The following is a 20,429-nucleotide window of genomic DNA, read 5'->3' as shown; positions in this document are numbered from 1 at the left end:
GAAGTAGCAGAGCAAATGAATCATGCTGGGACAAAGTAATCTGTTTTAAGTCTTTAAAGCACATTGGAGTTCTGACAAAAGGCAAGAAACAATATTGACCATAAAAGATCTTTGAAGAGATATCCATTCATTCATTTGTTTGTTTTTAAACAAATGTTTGTTAACTCTACCCTATATCTCAGGTAGTGTGTTAGGCCCCAAAGATATGTAACACTTTCACTCACAGCCATGTTCTATAGCAAGGGAGAAGACATACCTTTATTAAAATGAGCTTATCCCACTGGAGGTGGTCTGAGACCATTTTATTACTATTATTATTATTATTATTATTATTATTATTATTTATACCTACAGCACATGGTTTTCCTAGGTGGTCTCCCATCCAAGTACTAACCAGGCCCGACCCTGATTAGCTTCTGAGATCAGATATCAGGCTTGTTCAGGGTGGCATGGCCATAGACCATGGACCATGGCTCCCCTGAGGCACAAACCCAGGACCTTATGTGTGTAAAGCAGACATGCTAACTGCTACGCTATGGAACCATGTCCAGGGACCATTTTTTTTTCCCTTAGAAAATCGCACCATTCAAAATTAACTACAAAGTGCCTAGAGTAATCAGGACCATTTTTACTGATTACTGCCAGCTTACTGCCATTGGACAGAAGTCATCAGATTGCCAACAAGTCTTCAGAGAAGCAAGGAAGCAAGCACTCTTTTGATGCATCCATAGAAAAACCTTGGGTCGCTTGAGTAAGGCTGGATGGTCCTAGAGCACAGTGGCATCTACTCTCATGCACTCAGGTTACTAACCGGTCTGCACAGACTGCCAGAAATTTTCTCTGTGAGTTAAGAAATGCGGAGATTGTTTTTTTTTCTTGAAAAACGAGGTGGGAGTAAGTGGTGTGAAATCATTTACTTTCCCTTGCTTTGTCTTACCCACGCCTTCAACTAGTAGGGCACCTTCATCACTGCGCCTCTATGGCTAGCGATCATGAGCCTAGCTTGCTATTTCGATAATAACCTGCATTGTCTACTCTCATTTTCTATCCTGGCGAAATGTGATCTCTCCAGTGCACCATGAGAGGCTACCGTGAAAGCTCGTCCTCAGAGCTGTGAGGCACGGGGTAAACAGACGCCACCTAAGGGGATGAGTGGCAGTGATCTCACCTTCGTAGGCATGCTTCGAGGGCTGTGGGGCACTTTTTATTTTGCTGCTGTGTTTGATATGAAATGACAGTTGCCTTGAGCTTTCCACTGCTAATGCCAATGCCACTGGGGTTGTGTCTAGACTGAATGGGGCCTGGCCTTTGGGGACAATATTTTCTTTAGAAGAAGTCCTGTCTCAATTAAACCAAAGCAAGTGAGTGCTGAAATGAATCAGAAGTGCCACAAGTAAGCAGCTTTTGGAGGCATTTTAACAAACTCTTATCCTTTTAATAATTCTGCTTGCAACATTTTAAATATTATAACGAATCGCAGTAGCAAAGACAGATTCATGAAGGTTCACAGATATTTACAAATTTGGGGGGGAAATCCTAATTTAAAATAAATACCTTTAAATCATTCATATAAACATACAAAAAATTTTGAAAGCCCAAATAAGTCATAGATGGCATAGTGAGAGCTCCCGGTCTTCTGCGTTAAAGGCTACTACCTACGCTAAAATCACCCCATTCCTCTCTTAGGACGATATAGAGAAATAATAAGAACAAATAGAAGTCACCTAAAATTGATGTCAGTCACAGCTAGAACGAGGAGGAAATGATGCAATCAAGGCAGCAAAGGTAGAAACAAGAGCAGAAGCACTGACCGTAGACCAGCCACCGCGGCTAGGATTTGGGTGTGATGCAAAGCGAAGGCAGGGGAATCCTGGCAGTAGAAAGAACCAGGTAACGAGGAGAGCGCTCACCTAAATGCAGAACTACGCCGACGATTGGCTAATCAGAGCAAGCGAGGGAAAAGGGCAGGATCTTGAAATATGCGGTGTATAGGAAGCGGCAGAACTATCCAGTTCTGGAGAAGGCATGGGGCGCACTATGGGAGGGGGTATCTCTTAAAAGCGGTATCAGGTCATGAAGGACAGAAGAAAACCAAAGTGGCTGGTGCTCAGGCTCAATTCAACAATATAAGGTCTAAAAGTCTATAATAGAATATAGAATTTTATGTCTATGTACATGGATACATATATGTGAATATCACAAAACAAACCGCATGCGCATGCGCACGCGCACACACATACACAGACGTGAACGTGTGATAAAGAAACTTCTCTACCCTCTAGCAACAGAACAATAAACCACTGAACCAAGGGAAAGGAAAAAAAACACCACCTTTCCCTTTCCTCCTACTAAACTTTTCTTTAATCACTGATTTAAGGAATTCCAAAACATTAACACTTAATAAGAAAAATAACATTCAAATAATAGCTAGTAATATAATCTAACAGTATAATATCTGAGAAATATAAATAATATAGAATATATACTAGAATAAAACAAATCAAAAGAAAAACAATAAAAACAAAAGTAGAACCCTCCCCCCCAGAAAACTATATGGCGGCCTGAAGCAAAATGGAAACATCTAGCAGCAAAACAGAAAATGTAATATGAAGTTTTAGTATTAATTAAAAATAACTGCACGGATAATTGCCGAGGTGATAAAAAGAAAAAAAAAATACCCACAAATATAAGATCTCAGAAAATACAGCATAAACTAAGTAACATCTGCAATAGTAAATGACAAAATCCAGGAAATAAAGAAAAAAAAAATATTCCCAGAAATAAATACTAAATTCAAGGTACCCAAAGGAAAACAGATTTGAATAAAAGTATAATAGGGACATAGATGACATAAATGAGAAGAACCGAGAAAATAAAATTGATGTAAAGTAAGTGATTTGAAAGCATCAAGGGAGAGGACCGTCTGTGTCCTCCTGCGTACTCTCCTCCACAGACTTTTTCCTGGATGCACATGAGAAAGATGTGGGTAGGGCAGTAGCCCAGAAAGAGCCTCTCTCAGAATGACAAGTGTGGAGGAGGATCAGTCTGCCTTGACAGGAGAGACGCACAGTCCTGCTCACCCCTCTTTGCTCAGAAGTCCTAAGCTTATCGTGAGGGACAAGTGTGCATGCAGTTGGCCAACAAAGCTGGGGGAAGTCAAGCAAAGAGCAGCAGGAAACTCATTAGCTTAGGATCTCAGATACGTCTGATGAGACACGTTCCATTGCAGACGGCGCCAAAGAACTCTATGGCACAAAACATGCCACACTTACATGGCAAATTTAGCTCCCACGCTAAGGAAAGGCAGAAACACTGACAAAGCCTCGTTGACAGTTACAGAAAATTCCAGCCAACAGCAGCAGAATCAACACTTTCTTTGAATAGACTTTATTTTTTTAGAGCAGTTTTAGATACACAAAAAAAATTGAGCACAATGTACAGAATTCTCACATGCCTCCTGCCACCCCCCTACAGTTTTCCTCACTAGTAATATCTCAGATCAGAGTGGTTCATTTGTTAGTTGCAAATCCTGCACTGACACACTGATGTCACCCAAAGTCCATAGTTAACTAACATCAGGGTTTATTCTTGGTGGTGTACGTTCTATGGGTTTGGACAAATGTATAATGACATGTATCCACCATTACAGTATCATACAGAGTAGTTTCACTGTCCCCAAAGTCCTCTGTGATTTATCTGCTCCTCTCTCCCTCCTGTCAGCCCTGCAAACACTAATCTTTGTATTGTCTCCATAATTATTTGCCTTTTCCAGAATGTCATATACTTAGAATCACACAGTTTGTAAGCTTTTCATATTGGCTTTTTTCATTTAATAATATACACGGAAGTTTCCTATATATCTTTGTGTGGCGTGATAGCTAAGGTCTTTTCAGCCCTGAATAATATTTTATTGTCTGGATGCACCACAGTTAATCGTTCTATTCATTTGCTGAAGGATATCTTTGGTTGCTTCCGAGTTTTAAAAATTATGAATAAAGCTTCTATATGCAGCTGTGTAGTGTGTGTGTGTGTGTGTGTGTGTGTGTGTACATAAATGTTCAACTTATTTGAGTAAATACCAAGGAGCAAAATTGCTGGATCATATCACAAGATTATGTTTAGTTTTGTAAGAACCTGCCAAACTGTCTTGCGAAGTGTCTGTACCATTTTGCATTCCCATCAACAATGAATGAGACCCCCTAGTGCTGTACATCCTCTCCACCATTTGGTGTTGTCAGTGTTGTGAATTTGGGGCATTCTAATAGGTGTGTAAGTATCTCACTGTTGTTTTAATTTGTGATTTCCTAATGGCTTGTGATGTCGAGCATCTTTTCATTGGCTTATTTGCCAACTGTATATCTTTTTCAGTGAGTCATTCAACCCATTTTTAATTGGTTGTTTGTTTCTTTATTGTTGAGTTTTAAGAGTTCTTTTTATATTTTGGATAATAGTTCTTTATCAGACATGTCTTTTACAAAGATTTTCCCCTAGTCTGGGGCTAGTTTTCCCATTCTCTTTACAGAGAGACATCGTCTTTTGCAGAGCAGAAATTTTTAATTTTAATGATGTCCAGTTTGTCAATTGTTTCTTTCATAGATTATGTCTTTGGTGATATATTTCAAAAGTAATTACCATATTAAAAATCTCCTAGATTTTCTCTTATTTTAAAATATTGTGGTTTGTAATTTTACAATGGGGGGGTGTACATATTGGAAAAACATAAATAAAACTGTTTACATTTGAGATGACATAATTATCTATGTAGAAAATATCAAAGAGCCTGCAGAAAGCCTTCCAGATCTGGTAAATGAATTTAACAAGGTTTCAGGATACAGGTTAATAAAATATATCAGTTATATTTCTGCATATTAACAAAGAACAATGAGATGTTGAATTTTAAAAGTACCCTTTACAACAGCACCAAAATGCAAAATATTCTTGTATAAATCTAACAAAATATCTGTAAAGTTTGCATTCTGAACACTATAAAACATCAGTGAGCAAAATCAAATAGGATATAAATACAGGGAGAGAGAACTTTGTTCACGGATTAGATGATCAATATTGTTAAATGTACATTCTCCAAATCGATTTACAAATTTAACAAAATCCAAATCAACCTTCCATTTTAAAAAGATATTGAAAACCTGATTCTATGATTTTTTATTGAAAAGCAAATGAGCTAGAATAAGCAACACAATTTTTGGAAAGAAGAACAGAGTTGAAAGCTTCAAACTACCAGAATACAAGACTTATTATAAAGCTATAGTAATTAAGACCATCTACCAATTCAAATGCAAATCTCCTCCAAAAACATTCTCGGGGACAGAAAGAATGTTTTTCTAGCTCTATGGGCATTCCTTAGCCTAATCAATCTCACCCACAAAATTAACCATCACAAACACTAAGCAGACAAAACCATGTAACTACTACAGGTGTTGATCAGATAAAGAATGTAAGGAAGAGCTTTCTAAGCAGCTGGACTAGTATATGCAAAGTTCCTATTGCAAGAAGGAGCATTGCTAGTGCCGAAGAAAGATTTGTTTTTAGGAGACATCAAAGTTAAAAGTAGCAGAAATAATACTAATAATACACACACAAATTCTCCTATATACCATTAAGAATTCGGTCTATATCCTAAGAACAATGAGAATGTATTTCATAAGTTTGGTTTTAATAGGAAAGGCATATTCAAATTTGCATTTTGAAATGCAAAAAAAAAAAGATTACTCTGATTGCATGGAGGGCAAAAATGGAGGCATTTCTGTTTGGTGGCTACTACAAGATGCCGAGGGAGGATGCCATTTCGTTGCACTGCAATACAAGGAAGTTCAGCTTCCTGCAGACTTGGCGATGCTTTTCTGATCTGCCATTTTGCATTCCTACCAGACTGTGATTTCTGCTGCTTCTACCTCTTTGTCTCAGACTGCCTTGGCTAAACGTTTCTCCAACTTTGTTTTGGGATCCGGGGTCCATGCCTTGCATGTCATGTTCCTAGTGAGAGGTGACCCCTCTGATAGCACACTCCCCACGCACGAAGGGCCTGGCAAAAACAGGGAAGACTGAAGCAGGAGCTGAAAGGTCTTTTCCTGCCCAATTTTAAATCATACTCTGGTGGCCCGAGAGCTCCTTTGGAAGTAGAATAAGCAACCGGTAAGTTCAGGTAGAAAGAACCAGAAGACTTGTGAAGCTCATTAAACAATTTAATAAAAATGAAATTCTGATGGAAAAAAAATTATGAGTTAACAGTTGGGCAGTGTTTGTGTCACCTCATCCCCTCCCTCCTCCTTTCCCTCCTTCTCTACTTCTTTTCTTTCTATTCATCCTATAGTTCCCTGATCTTCCCTAGGATAATCGAGTTTGGGCCCACAGATTTGTTAGGTAGCTAGTCAGGCATGAGCAACTGGGGGAACAAAGGAATAGGGGCCCAGCTTAGAGACCATCCAAAGAGCACCCCAGTGGTAGTAGAATCCTGGGTATTCACATGCGCACTAGGCAAAGAGGTATAGAGAAGCCAAGTGTCAATCAAAATGACCTCACTTGCCAATTACCTAGGAATGCCTTTGGAATCACCCATCTCAGCCCAAATATAAGGCAGACATTCCCACTTCTGGGTCCTTTTGTGTGGCCTTTTTTTGTGGCCTTTTTATGACCCCTTTGTGTTGGTCATTGTGGTTACAGCGTTCTGTTACAGCGCTTCAGTGGGACTGTGTGCCTCCTTGGGGCGTGCTTTGTCTTTCTAAAATATACTCTTAATAAATCTTTTCTAAATCTCACTGACCTGTCATTCTTCACTGTGTCAACGAGGAAGAACCGAGGAAAAATGCCAACTACACTACTGCATCATCATCATTCTTCACCCTCGCCTACCATTGGGGCAACGCCAAACTCCAATAGACCCCAACAGTACCAGACTCTGTGAGATATTTTTAATATCTTTATTATTCCATTTGTCCATATGTACTTGGCTCTCTCTACTTGTGCATCTCTCTCTTCTCTATTTCCAACTTTTCTATCAGCCAAAAAGTAGTCTCACTGAATAACTCACCCTTTAAAGCATATATTATACCAAATGATTTGGAAGTTTAAAGAAAACAGTAAGATCCTGGTAAGATCCTGTGCTGAGTGTATAATATCTAAGGGGTCACTTCTACCAGGAGACTAGTCAACTAAGAACTAGAAAATCATTCCAATTAGATTTGATGTGAATTTATGTGGGCCATTTTAATAATACAGAAGTAATATGAACTGATGAGATTAATATACTAAGCAACATATGTATTAAAATACAAAGCATATGAGAAATAAAATAACTTTAGGTAATGTCAGTATATATTTTCAAACACACACACACACACACACACACACACACACACACACACACACACACAGATTTGCAACTTGATACATGCTACTCCTAAGAGACCGAAGCGTTTGAGAGATCAAGTCTGAAATAATAAGATTATCTACAATCCCAGGCTCTCATCCTGAGAGCTAATGGCTAGTCCTCTTTCTGATGCCATGGAGATGGAGCTGAGAGGAAACTGGCTGGTCCAACACATTTGTTCACTCTCCTTGTCAGCCTCTGGGTTATGTTATTCTACCAGCGTCGTATTCCTGGTTGAAATTATTCATTTTTCAGTAGCTTCAGGTTGGGGATGTCAAAAAAATGTTGTACTAGAATAACTTTTGAAGTTATATTTCACCTTATGAATAACCAGGCTGTAATGTAGACTGATTCAAGAACCTGTTCAATCAGCAGGGTATATAATGAGTATTCATCTTTTGCTTATTTTTGTATTAGACGCCATCTTTTATTTATCACTTGCTACGCAAAAAGAGATCACCTTGCCAATCTTTGTGGATCTATAGTCTACCGCTGGTTTTTATTTTTCCTAGCAAAAGCAAAAGGCAGGTTAGTAGAATAAAAATATGAGGAGCATGAAAGCCAGTTATTCTGATTTTTCCTGAGATATCAAATTAAATGTATAATATTCAACTGCATAAAGAAAAGTATACCGTGAAGTGCATACTTGATTCTAATCCACAATTTAAAATATTTATTTTACATTTTGCTATGTTTTCTAGAACAATATTGAGTGATTTCAGTAGTTATTTCATCTAATCTGACTTTTTTTAAAGGAATCTTTAAAGAAGAGCACTATTTAAAGAATTGTAATAATATATATTGTAATTATATAGCTATGTGTGAGGTAGTCTGTTTTTACAGACACAAATTATTTCCTTATTACCATGTGCAAGTAGAAATAACGCCTGTAATGATGTATGGATGCCAAGTGCTCACAGGGAGGGCAATGACCAATGAAGCCCTTTCAAGGACACCTACCTCCCTGTTTAGAGTAGAAGGACATTCCTCTGCATTACATTGGATGAAAGGCTTGGTCGTTTCTTTAAAAAATAAAATAAAAAGCTTATATATTTTTAAAAAATATATTTTTTAAAAAGATAAATTGTAATTTTCTTTAAGTCCTAAACCATGGTAATTTTTTTTAAATGTCTGTCTTATTTCTCCCACATTTGAAATAGTCATGTCTGTGTGTTCATGAAACAACATACATTCACAATAGTGATATCGCAAAAATGTGGCAGTATCTGCTTGCTTGTTTTTCAGATATCTTAAGACGTCTATAACAAAAGCATATTCCGTTTGCTGAGTTTCAAAATGTCTAGGAGCCTGGAGAGTCTAACCAGTAGGATACCCTCACGTGCCATAAAATGTGTTTGCAAACCTAAGTTTTCTGTTTCAGCATTACTATTTCTTCCAGTTCGTCCAGTATTTACAGAATACGGTTCTGCTGGACAGCTATTACATACACGAAACGAGGAGGCCTGCAGAATGAAGTGGCTCTAACGCTGTCTGGACTTCTGTAAGTGAACCCAAATCTAAGCCTCCAAATACCTCAGGGTTAGGAAATCGAAACGCTAAGGGTGACCCATCCCTAACAGCCAACTGCAGCCACTCAATAATCTTTCTTCGTTTCCAGACTTTCTTCATGTGAGTCTTTCCCCTGGCTCTTGTCAGAGGAGCACTCCTAACCACTTCCTCCTGTTAGATGCTGCCCTTTTCACGATGATAGATGCTCAAATAAACTCTCAGAAATTTCGACGTGCTTCAGTGTATCTTTTAACAGCGTGCAGGCTCCTCAGCATCACAGACACACGGTGTCAACTGGACAACTTCACTGTTAATCCTCCAGGTCCAGGGGAAAATATGGGTATTCTCCCCTGTCTCGCAACTGTGTTGGAAGGTATAGTTTGCAGCAGGCTTCACTCTCACGGCGCTGTCCACGAACCGATAAATGACCTTAGCTACAATTACCGTCATCCATAGTTATTTTCCTTGGTGCTTACTAACTAGAACAATATTTCAGTTTAGTTGGGCATTCTTGGTCCCACAAATCTTGTCTGAGGACATGAAACAAGCCTTGGGATTTTATGTTTTTGCTTGTTTTCCCCTGTTTAACGGAGCTAGTAATCGGTGCCAACTAGGATTGTTTTAAAGCCAAGTGATACAGTGCTGTCTTTTTATACGGGTAATGCGCTGAGCAAACACCTTTAATTTCTTACCCCTTAGAAAATTCAGAAATCGAAGTGATGCTCATTAGTGAGGGGGGAACATTGGTATATCTACTAACATAATTAAACAAACAAACAAACAAACAAAAAACAAAAACTAATCCCTCCTTAGCCAAAGCTCTACCTAGAAAAAAGAATAAATCTCCCCTCAACAAAAAATAAAGTTAATGCTGAAGCTGTAATGTGTTGTAATGATATATGGTCATCACAGACATGCCTTTGCTGAATACTTTCTGTTTGATATGTATTGTGCTACCCATAATGATTCCAACAAATTGACAAGTGTGATTCTCTTTTCGTGTCTTTTCTTGTCCTCCTTTTTCTAACAATGTGTCCGTCTTTACAAGGTCTTATTCTGGAAGCTTAATTGTTGTTTCTACAAATTATATGCCGTGGTGACTAGAATATTTTTGTATAAAATCTGCATTGACTATACTTGCATTCAATTCCTGTATGTGTAATATCTGTTCACCCATCAAATATAATTACAGTAGGCGAGCTTGGAATTTATACACCTGGAAAGGTCACTTGAGTTAGTTCCAAAGCATCACACCTTTATCTAATATCGTTACCACACTGTCAGGAAGGCAAGCATCTATTGCAGTAGTTAAATGTATGCAGTTTGTATGATATTTATACCCTTAGTTATTTTCCATGAATTGTGTGAACATAAGCTCTTAAAACAATGACATGAATTAAGGTTACAGAACACTTTCACCTCCCATGCATGAAAGTTTATTATCAGAACCTATTTGATGGGGACAGTTTGTCTCCACTTCCTAATGCTCAGTGCCCTGTATTGAAACAGTGAGTCTTTAATCCAAGAGACATATTTTCCTCCCCGTTACAGTACTATAGTTTCACGTCAGAGTCACAGCCAACGACATGCAGAAGGTCTGTACCCAACTATTTTTTATCTTAAAACATCAATCATTTTTTGATCTGAGACCAAACATGCACTATTTATTAATCACTGAGAGAAATCATGAATTTTGACAAAATCAAATTAAGTTTTAAACAAATGTCACGCCAGGACTTCGCTATAACAAAGATGTTTGTTTGCTTGTTATATTTCACCACTGTGTACGTGGGGGTGTTTTTGTGTTGTGTATGTAAGTGCACTTGGATTTGAGAACACATATCCAATCACACTGGTACACACAGAGTCATACAGTGATTCACACAGCCAAAATGTGAGTATACTTTAATTGCCTGCATAAATAAGAGAAAGCAGATAATATTAACTACAATTAAAATTAGAAGTGCCTAGAAATAGTCCAAACAGAGTAGAAAGGCTGAAACATCATAGAATAACAAATCATGCATATGCTGTATGGTTGCTTTAACCCAAGGAGAAGCAAAGTGGTAATTGGTTTAGTTATTGATTCATGTGGATGAAGTACTTAGCAGAATTGTATTAATTCACAGGCATTTCCATTTAATGTAAAAAAAAAACAGTGAAAATACAATTGGAATGTTGAGTTTTATATATCGATGCATATAAAGATTAGGAGAAAGAACACTTCGTTTGTCGCTATAGATGAGGCACATGGCTCGGTCCTCAAGTGTCATCTACGTAAGGCTGAAAGGTAAATAAGTAGCTTGTTGTAGTCATCACAGGATAGAACCATTTTTACTGACAACTGGACAGCAAAAATGTATACAGTGGTCTTTTCCAGTGGCACTTAGAAGCGTTGCCTAAAAATGGGGACAGAGCCAAGACTCAGTGATACTTCTGTCTCAATCTGGAAATATATGCTTAATTGGTCAATACCACTGGAGAAGTTTCTAATCAGAGGTACTTTTTATTTTTCAGGCAGGCAACTAAAAGACACTGCAAAGGCACACATCCATGGGGATAAATGTTCTTCTTTAATAAAAGGTGTAATGTATTTTGTGGCTAATTGGATTATTGTAAACATTGGGGATTATAAGGATTTTGATCTCATGATAATAGTTCTTGGCAACTGTAAAATATGGGTATGAATTACTGAGGACAACACGCTACTAAAAGACATTACTAATTGCCTGTTAACATTTATTTAATAACCTCTTCATCATCTATTAAATAATATGTAGGCAGTAGTAGGGAAAAGTAAAAAGCTGAAATGAAGTAAATTTTGTGTTCAGAACGAAGAAAGTAAAAAAGTACATCAGTAGGTATTTGTTTAACCTAAATTAAAGGAAAGTCAGAAGTAAGCTTCTTTTTTGTTTTTTTCTTTATAATTAACATTTTTTTCTAATAAATTTAACATATTTATGAACATGTTAGCAAGAGTACCTAGTCTTTGTGTAAGATAATATATGTACTGTCATTAAAAAAAAAGCCTTATAGTTTTTCTTGTGATATGATAGGAAATTTTAAGAGAAGAATAAGCTTAGTGCAGCTTACAATACACAGCCTAGTTAGTACTTTAGATAAATCAAACACTTCCTTTGATGATGTGTCACGTTACAGAAGTACTATACAACCTAACACAACAGCTGAGACCAGATAATTGAGTTAGATGCCTGGTGGGTGATAAATCTAAGTTAGATTCATCCAAGATTTATTCACAGAATAAGGTAGAAAGACAATCATAAAACAAAGCCAAACAAAGAATAAGAACAACAATGTTCTACGAAGGAAAATAAATGAGTGAGGAAAACAGTATCTCTTTTCCGAGACACCTAACTTCCTGGGTAAGTATGTGTGCTTGGTTATTTGTTTTTCAAATCGGCATCACTGCCACCCACTTCTGAGATTTCACTCTGCATTGCAGAGAAGTCAAGTCCTCCAGGATCCCCCTTCTTTGTGTACACGACAGGTTAGAATCTGCCAACAACAGGCAATTACGAAAGATTTGGGGACAAAAGAGAAAAGGAGGTCATTATTCTCCAGACACAACTTTAAGTGTGCACGAGCAGCTATGAGGTCCACGATAGCTACTGGGAGTGTTTCTTGAGCATCGCTCATGTTAATGATGGAGATTGAAACAGAAGGTAGTTTTCCAGAGGTTGCTGTGATCGACATGGGCTTAATGGTGAGAGGACCTTGGATTTTCAGCAATTGCCAGGTGAGATTTTTAAAACGTCTTGCTTTGGAGTGGCAGGCTGATATCACTGGTGACAACTTCTCTGACCTCTCTTCCCTCAACTTTCTCAATAGTCTTGTCAGCCTCTAATTCTTTCTGTTAAAACTTTTTGCTTCCCGACCCTGTGTTCTGACTGATACGTTGTACTCCGACCACGTGTTCTCTCTGATACGTTGTACTCTCATTCCTCTAAGCCTTGCTCCAATTCAGAATTGTTTTTTGGCGACAAAGCCAGAAAATTTTGAAGTTTATTTAGGGGAAGAAGAACATTTTCACATTTTTTAATTCAACAAAAATTTACTGAGTTATTCTCATGCATCTAGCAAGGTTTTAGAAAGTGGGGAATGTATCAGTGGTGAAAAGTAATATCCAAAATCTCTGGCCTTATGGAGCTTCTAATCCAGGGAGCAAGAATGCAGTGAGGGCATGGCCATTATGGCCATTAAGATATAAGCAGGGAATTCAGTTAACTTGGTAAAACCAGAGACAGGGAGTCTGGTGAAGAGGTGATTGCAATAATCCACGCGAGAGATGATGATGGATTGAATCAGAATGGCAAGAGTAGAATTATAAATGTATTTGATTTTTGACTAATTTATTCATTCAAAATATCTTAAGTGCTTGCTATGTGCAGGAAAGAACTACCCAGGACACTGGAAATAAAACAGAAAATACGATTCCCAGCCTTGTAGATTTTAGTAAGAATTTAAGATAAATAAGCAAACTATATATTGTATTGTGAGATTTCGCGTTATGGGGAAAAGACAAATCATGGTATGTAAGAGAGAATGAAATGGCTGGGCTGTGTGTGAGCCTAAGGTCTTAGGCCAGCGAGAGGGATGATTCCACCAGGAAATACGACAATAATCCCATTGGACAGGACACTGAGGCCACCATCCTGCAACGCTGGGCTCCTCATCCCTCTATGTCAACAAGAAAAGAAGCTGGGGTGATTGATCCTGACCACCATAAATAGTTACAAAAATATTTTTCTTGTGATGAGAACGTTTAAGATTTAGTCTTAGCAACTTTCAAATATGTAATACAGTGTTATTAATTATAGTCACTGCGGTACATTACATCCCCATGACTTATTTCTTTTATAACTGAAAATTTATACCTTGACCCCACATTACCCATTTTGTTCCCAGCTCCCTCCTCTGGCTTTATTTTAAATTAAATAATTTTTTTTTTCCTCTCTCTCTCTCTTTCTCTCTTTCCTTCCTTTTCTTTAACTCTTCTCTTCCTTCCTTCCTTCCTTCCTTCCTTCCTTCTCTTTTTCCTCTTCTATTCCTCTTTTTTCATCATTTAGCATATCAGTATTAACAGATATTTATTAAGAATTCAGTATGTGTTCCACATAAGTACTTCAATTAAAGCTTTTCAAGTATAGACAAGTTGCTGGCTATGAAGATTTTATAGTCTTTATTAAAGAGAAAAAATTACAGTTATAGAACAATTACAGGATAAGTATGAATGTTTAATTTGTCAATGCAAATAATAATGACACTAAGAAAGATGATGTTTGGAAGAGGGAGAGACCTTTTTAGACAAACTTCATGAAAAGGCTGACACTCGAAAGTATCTAGTATCATTTTAACATGATTATAAATACAAGAAGGTATTTATGATGATATCATCTTGTAATATACTATTTTTTTCTTTTCCCCTATAATATATAATACAATTCTCATGAGGTTTTCTGTAAACTATATTCTTCACATAGATTGTTAACAGTAAAATTTAAAATAGCTCTTTCTGAAGTTGTCTAGAGCCAAAATTAAGTCATACATATATTGGTCAAAGAAAAAGAAAAATTGACGGAATTACCTATTTTCAGACAAACAATATGTCTTCTTACATCTTTTACTTTTGAATTATTTTGCTTTGTGTGTGTGTTATGTATATATGCAATACATATTGATATCAATATGTAACTACTCATACTCATACATATAACACTTAAAAATAAGTCAAAATGTGGCTAAAAGGTTTTGACCTGTTAAAAATGATTAAAGAAGAATAATTATGATTATTCTTCTTTATAAAAAATGATTAAAGAAATTTAGTTAATTCAAACAAACTTAAATTTAACACCTCAGGAAGTAACCCACAATCTCTGTTTTCAAGGGTCTGGAGATCTTCAAAATAGAGCAGAAGGCAAGAAGCTTCTATAGGATAAAGAATAAAGAATAAGGAAGAGAATAAAGAAAATGAATAAGGAACAAGAAAGTAAGTATAGAGCTCAGAGTTGGCTTGGGGTTTGTGGATTGGCTGACTGGATATATACTAGCTTTCTGGTCAAGGGGGCCAATTACAGGGACATGAAAATTATCTAAGTTTCAGTTTCTTGACATGGTACCTTCAACAGATCTAAATGAAGATGACTCCATAACAAATAGATCTAATGAGTCATAGAGTGAAAGAACTAAATGGGATGAACATAGAAAGCATTAGACAGGCACACAAACTAGATGCTAAAATCAAACTCTCTTATAAGAAACATTTTTGTTTGCCAAGTAGAGTATTTGCTTAAAAATTCTGCCAACTTGTTATCTCTACTCATCCTTTTCCTTTACTGAAATGTGTTGTTTATCAAAATGTGCATGCTTTGTTTGTCAGGTTATAACTTCTGTCATGTGTTCGGTAGGTCAAAAAAATGAAAATATGCTGTTCTCCAACTACCGATATGGGAAACAGAAACCAATTTGGGATGTCCACAAAAGAAATTTAATCTGACAGCAGAAAAAAACAAAGCAGCACATTGCTCTGGGTTATTCTGTTCAACATTTACATTAATTTAAACCATAATCTACTAAATGCTATTATTAATTAAAATAACTCTTTCCTCTCTGTACTTCCTTTAGTGGCCAAAATATGTTGGATGGGCTCCCTATTCCAAAGCGATCTAAGTAATTGACTGCATAATAGGAATCAGCCTTGATTTGCAGTGGTTCAGCTCTTAGATTTTTATGTAGCAGCACATACATTTTTATGTATGCTGTTAATCACCTTAATATACCAAAACCTCCTTTTTTCTCCACTGAATTATAACTATCATCATCATCATCATCATCATCATCATTGGCAATATTCTACCTGCATATTGTACAGTTAAATGGCCCCTCCACATGCTCCCCAGGCTGTCCCAGAATTCCATGTTCTATAATATGTAATTCACAGACTTAATCGGCAGTAATCATCTATTTAAAGATGGAATTAATTTCTATGTGTCTGGTAACTAAGGTAAAACTCAAAGGCTACTATTTCTAGATTTACACACCAAAGGCTATGCTGAGAACACAAGGACAGTAGTGAAATCCAATCCAGGTGGCCTGATTTCATATATGAAAGGCAACTTCTTTTTGCAAAATCTCCCCTCATCTGCAAAGCTGATGCTCGAGATTCCTTTAATGAGGGCTGATAGTATTTTATTTCACAATACCACCGGAAGCTAAAAATACAGGTACTTCGGAGAGGTAGCTCATTGATTTATATTTATTTTCACTGTAAATGACTGAAATCAAATCCTTTCTTGGAAAGAGCTTCTGTTATCCGGGAATTACAGTTTTGAAAAGGCACAAAAGTGTTAGCCCCTGAGGTAAGTGAAGTTGTTAAGCAGATCACTTGAGAGAAGGCAGATCACTCAAGGCCACCTTTCCCAGCTTTGACGTTTTGCCTAAGGCCGAAGGCCACCCCGATAGCAGAGCAGCTTTCTTAAGCATCATGAAGAAAGAAGCTTCTAGGTTTCTTTAAAACCGAGGAGGTCAAGTGCTAATGAAAGGACCACATTCTCACTCCCTATTCTGCATAGCTGCAGAAACACTTCCTGCTAACAGATGGGAGAAAAGAGCGGGCGCTGGTTACGTCTGCTTAATTTTTCCTTTCCCCCATCCGGCTTACAAAAAAAGAAGAAATTCGGAATCAAGAACCTTAACAGATATTATCCTCACATCCAAAGGGAAATATATGAATGGGATTCTATGCCCTATAAAGGTAAAACCTTGCTTTGGAATGTGAACTCTTTAAAAAAAAAATGCAGAAACACAATACTTTTACTGTGATTGTAAATACAAGTGAATTCTTTATTTAATTGGTGTTCAAGGAGCACTTGCCCAAAAAAAAAAAAATAAAAAAGTTTTTTTTCCCTGCTTAAGTAGTGTTTATTAAAATAAATTTGTGCTAAGACTTTCACATAGAAGATATTACTGATTTTCAACAGCAAAATCATGTGGAGAAACTTGCTAATACTTGACGTCAAGTAAATATAATCATTAATTCTCCTGTTGGCTAGGAAATGAAGAAACAAAATGTTCGTCACTTCCAAAAGCTCCTTAACTTCTACATAATTTTAAACTTCTACTAGCCACATGTACAGAGTTCCCATGACTTATTACTTGATAAACATCCAATAATAGAGAATTTATATCTGAACAAAATTTCCTGAGGTATTTTGGCAAGTAGAACAGAACCAGAACCACATACCCTCACACTGGGCCTGAACGCTGGCACCCTAAACCAAACCCTACATTTTTCTTCAACAAGACTTTGCTATGTGACTTTATTATTTCTGTCTTTATTAGCATTTATTCACTCTTCCAGGAACCAGCTTGATTTTTTGTTACTGGAACTTCCAGGAAACCAACAACTCTTCAGTGAAAAACATCAACAGATACTTTGTGCCCTAAAATTGTTTGAACTGCTGGCCAAAGTCCAACCTTTATTTTTTCACAAATCCTGGCTGTTGTATCATGATTCTTACTCAGTCCTAATCAGGTTCTTTCACTGATAGATGCACTTTAAACCAAACATCCAAATCTCAATAAATTCTGACTTTCCTTCTCTACTCTGAGGCAATCCTTTCTTGTGGCAATCATTGAACTCAGCCTTGTCTCATCAACAGGGTTGGTGATGAACACTTGGAAAATAGCATGAAGTAAGGTATAAAAGTGGAAAACGTCTACGGCCATGCTACCCTGAACAAGCCCGATCCCATCTGATCTCAGAAGCTAAGCAGGATGGGGCCTGGTTAGTACTTGGATGGGAGACCACCTAAGAAGACCAGATTCTGTAGGCATAAAAAATAAAGAAATAAGGGATTGTAAGCTGACAAGATCTTTGCAATCTGTGAGGTCAACCAAAGGTTGCCACGCCTAAAAAATAAACAAACAAACAAACAAGAATAAGAAATGTTATCATAGAGTTTAATGCTGTCTAACTCTAAGAGAAACAACCACTACTAATAGTCGAATGTATATTCCTCAAAACTTAATTCATATGCATATGCCGTACTTCAAAAAACACATAGAAGAATGCTCCTAGCATCCCTGTTCATAGCAATAAAACAGAGGAAACAACATAAATGTCACTTGACAGGGAAAGAATTAACACATTGAGATGCAATCTTGATAGAATGCTACTGTGTTTGTCTTAGTCTGGGGATCCTGGGAGGCAGACTCTGAGAAAGAAAGCAGGTAATTTATTGAAAAGTTGGTCCCAGAAAGCTGCAATGAGGGCACAGGAACAGTGACACCAGGGAAGAGAAAAAGCAACAGAGGACATTAACGAGCCGTTTTTTAATGCAGGGGCTCATTCCCCCTGGAGAACTGTGTGGATTGTATGTCAGAATTTCAGTAGTAAAGGTCAATTTATTTCTTCATTAAAGGCAGCCTGACATACATGAACAATTCTTTGCGACCTCAGCAATCTGGTAGGAGTTTCAGGTGACCATGTCTTAAATATACCTACTTCACTCTTGCTCCTGACCCTGCCAAATGTCCATCTGTCAATAACTTTGCCTTGACCATCAAAGGGATTCAATAAATACATGAAAACATGCATGAACAAGTGAACACATTTAGTATATGATTTCATAATCATATTATTTTTTTACAATGGAGGTAACTCTAAGAGATGTCTTGTGACTTCACCTGGATCTATTGTGGCCACTGCCCCAGGACCCTCTACTTAAGTTGTACCTTCTGAAGCCCGAGTACAGCTATATTTACATAAAGTTCTTTGAAATGTGAGCGATATGATAATTCTGACAAATAGGAGATCATTGATACAGAACATGCCATTATGTTGTCATCAGATGCAAAGATACGAAAGCTTCCCAGGTGAGTGCAGAGAGCATCGTTTGATGAAAGTCAGGTTTCATTTCTGATAGGTAAATAAATGAACCTCAGCCCCAGTCATCCCACTCTGAACTCATGAGTGATGAGAAGACACAAAAAGCAAATACCTTTTAGATTGCTTCCCAGTCTATCAGAGCATAATCTCTTCATGCGCCAATGTTTTATCATCTATATTTTGTCCTTTGTGATGTGTTCTTGTGATCTAGAGACTGCTCCTAGCTTGCCATCTTAGCCTTCCCTATAAATTAAGTTCACATTTTCCTCTTGGAAAGGTATTCACCTATGTCAAATGAACATTTCAATAAGATGTTCCTCTTTCATTTCCAGCTGATCTAAACCAGCAGCTGGGTTCCAACGCGCATTCTGAATTTGCCCGTTCTACAATGCCACAGCTACCAACCAATACAAAATTTGCTGTCCTTGATTCTCCGAGGTTTTGATATCTTGCAGCAGGGGGGTTGGGTAAAGGAACATTCATATTTATTTCTTGAAGGGCTTGAAAATTATCTTTCCTTTAAAACGGAGAACAATTTCAAGTGATGTGCATGCATGTATAAATTTAAACTGCATATGTACACCCAGAATAAAATCACACAAGGCAAGATGATTATGTTTTATAATTAAAGGTTTTGCATTGAATGCATTTTCCTACATCGTATTTATGAAATTTAAAATACCAAAATTCACAAAGCCTGCATAAGTAGACAAGTCATCAAAGAAATATATTTTTAATATAGTAAAAATGTAAACAGAAAAAAAGCTTCGCAAACATTTTAAAATTCTACATACTAACATTCAGCTAATGAGTAATAAGAGGCAGAATAATGTTCATCTATTAAATTTTTTCATTTACCAATTACAAATTTACATGCACGTATTCATAATCGGATAAATAAATAAGTGGAAGTTTTATAGTGAGACACCGTCAGTAGTATTGAAGTGTCATTTTACCAGTGTAAGTTGTTTAATTTTTTTTTCTTCCATATGGTATTTCTGTAATGAAGGAGTAAAATATTTTGAAAATAAAGAATTATAGGAGGAGATAGATATATTGGCTTAGCATCAGACGCATAGATTTATTATAAAATTGTTTTTTAAAGCTATCTGTTGAGCACAATTAAGATTTCATGGATTTAAGAATCTCATTGCTCCCTTTAGAGCAACTCAACTCGCGGTGCAGTGTTTGGGCCTACATCTCTTGGTGACATATCTAGTTTATATAGCATCGACGATGCCATGAAAAGCTTTAATAGCAACCTGTGACTCAACAGAGCTTTTTTCATTGCTATCATTCACGTGCACTAATATCAGCCTTCTTTCTTTCTCCCTCCTGATTCAACAAAAGAACAAAATTACTTACAGTTTTTTTTTCAAACAACGAAAACGGGTCATCAAGAAAAGAGACTATCATTGGAGGAATTGTGAATGCACGTGTGTTTTAATATTTTTAAACTTGTTTTAAAGCTGACTCCTGGCTTTGTTAGAACCCAACCTAACTTCTTCCAGGCTCTGGACAAGTGAGTATATCCTAATACAGGGGGATAATTTTAAAATATTTTAATTTCCTAGGCCACTAAACAAAGAATAAAATGTTTTCGTGTTACTCTACTGCAGTGGTATT

General features: G+C 36.9%; 2 pseudogenes; one reads left to right on the top strand and one right to left on the bottom strand.

Moving 5' to 3' along the window:
• Positions 1 to 345: 345 nt before the first annotated feature.
• On the bottom strand, positions 346 to 461 carry LOC120590775 (uncharacterized; annotated as a pseudogene).
• A 17,168-nt stretch (positions 462 to 17,629) lies between these two features.
• On the top strand, positions 17,630 to 17,748 carry LOC120590080 (uncharacterized; annotated as a pseudogene).
• The last annotated feature ends 2,681 nt before the right edge of the window (positions 17,749 to 20,429 follow it).

This window comes from Pteropus medius, unplaced genomic scaffold (genome assembly GCF_902729225.1).
Source record: "Pteropus medius unplaced genomic scaffold, Ma_sr-lr_union100, whole genome shotgun sequence".
Classification (NCBI taxonomy): Eukaryota; Metazoa; Chordata; class Mammalia; order Chiroptera; family Pteropodidae; genus Pteropus; species Pteropus medius.
The sequence above is the reverse complement of the archived record's forward strand: the minus strand, read 5'-3'. Positions and strand labels throughout refer to the sequence as shown.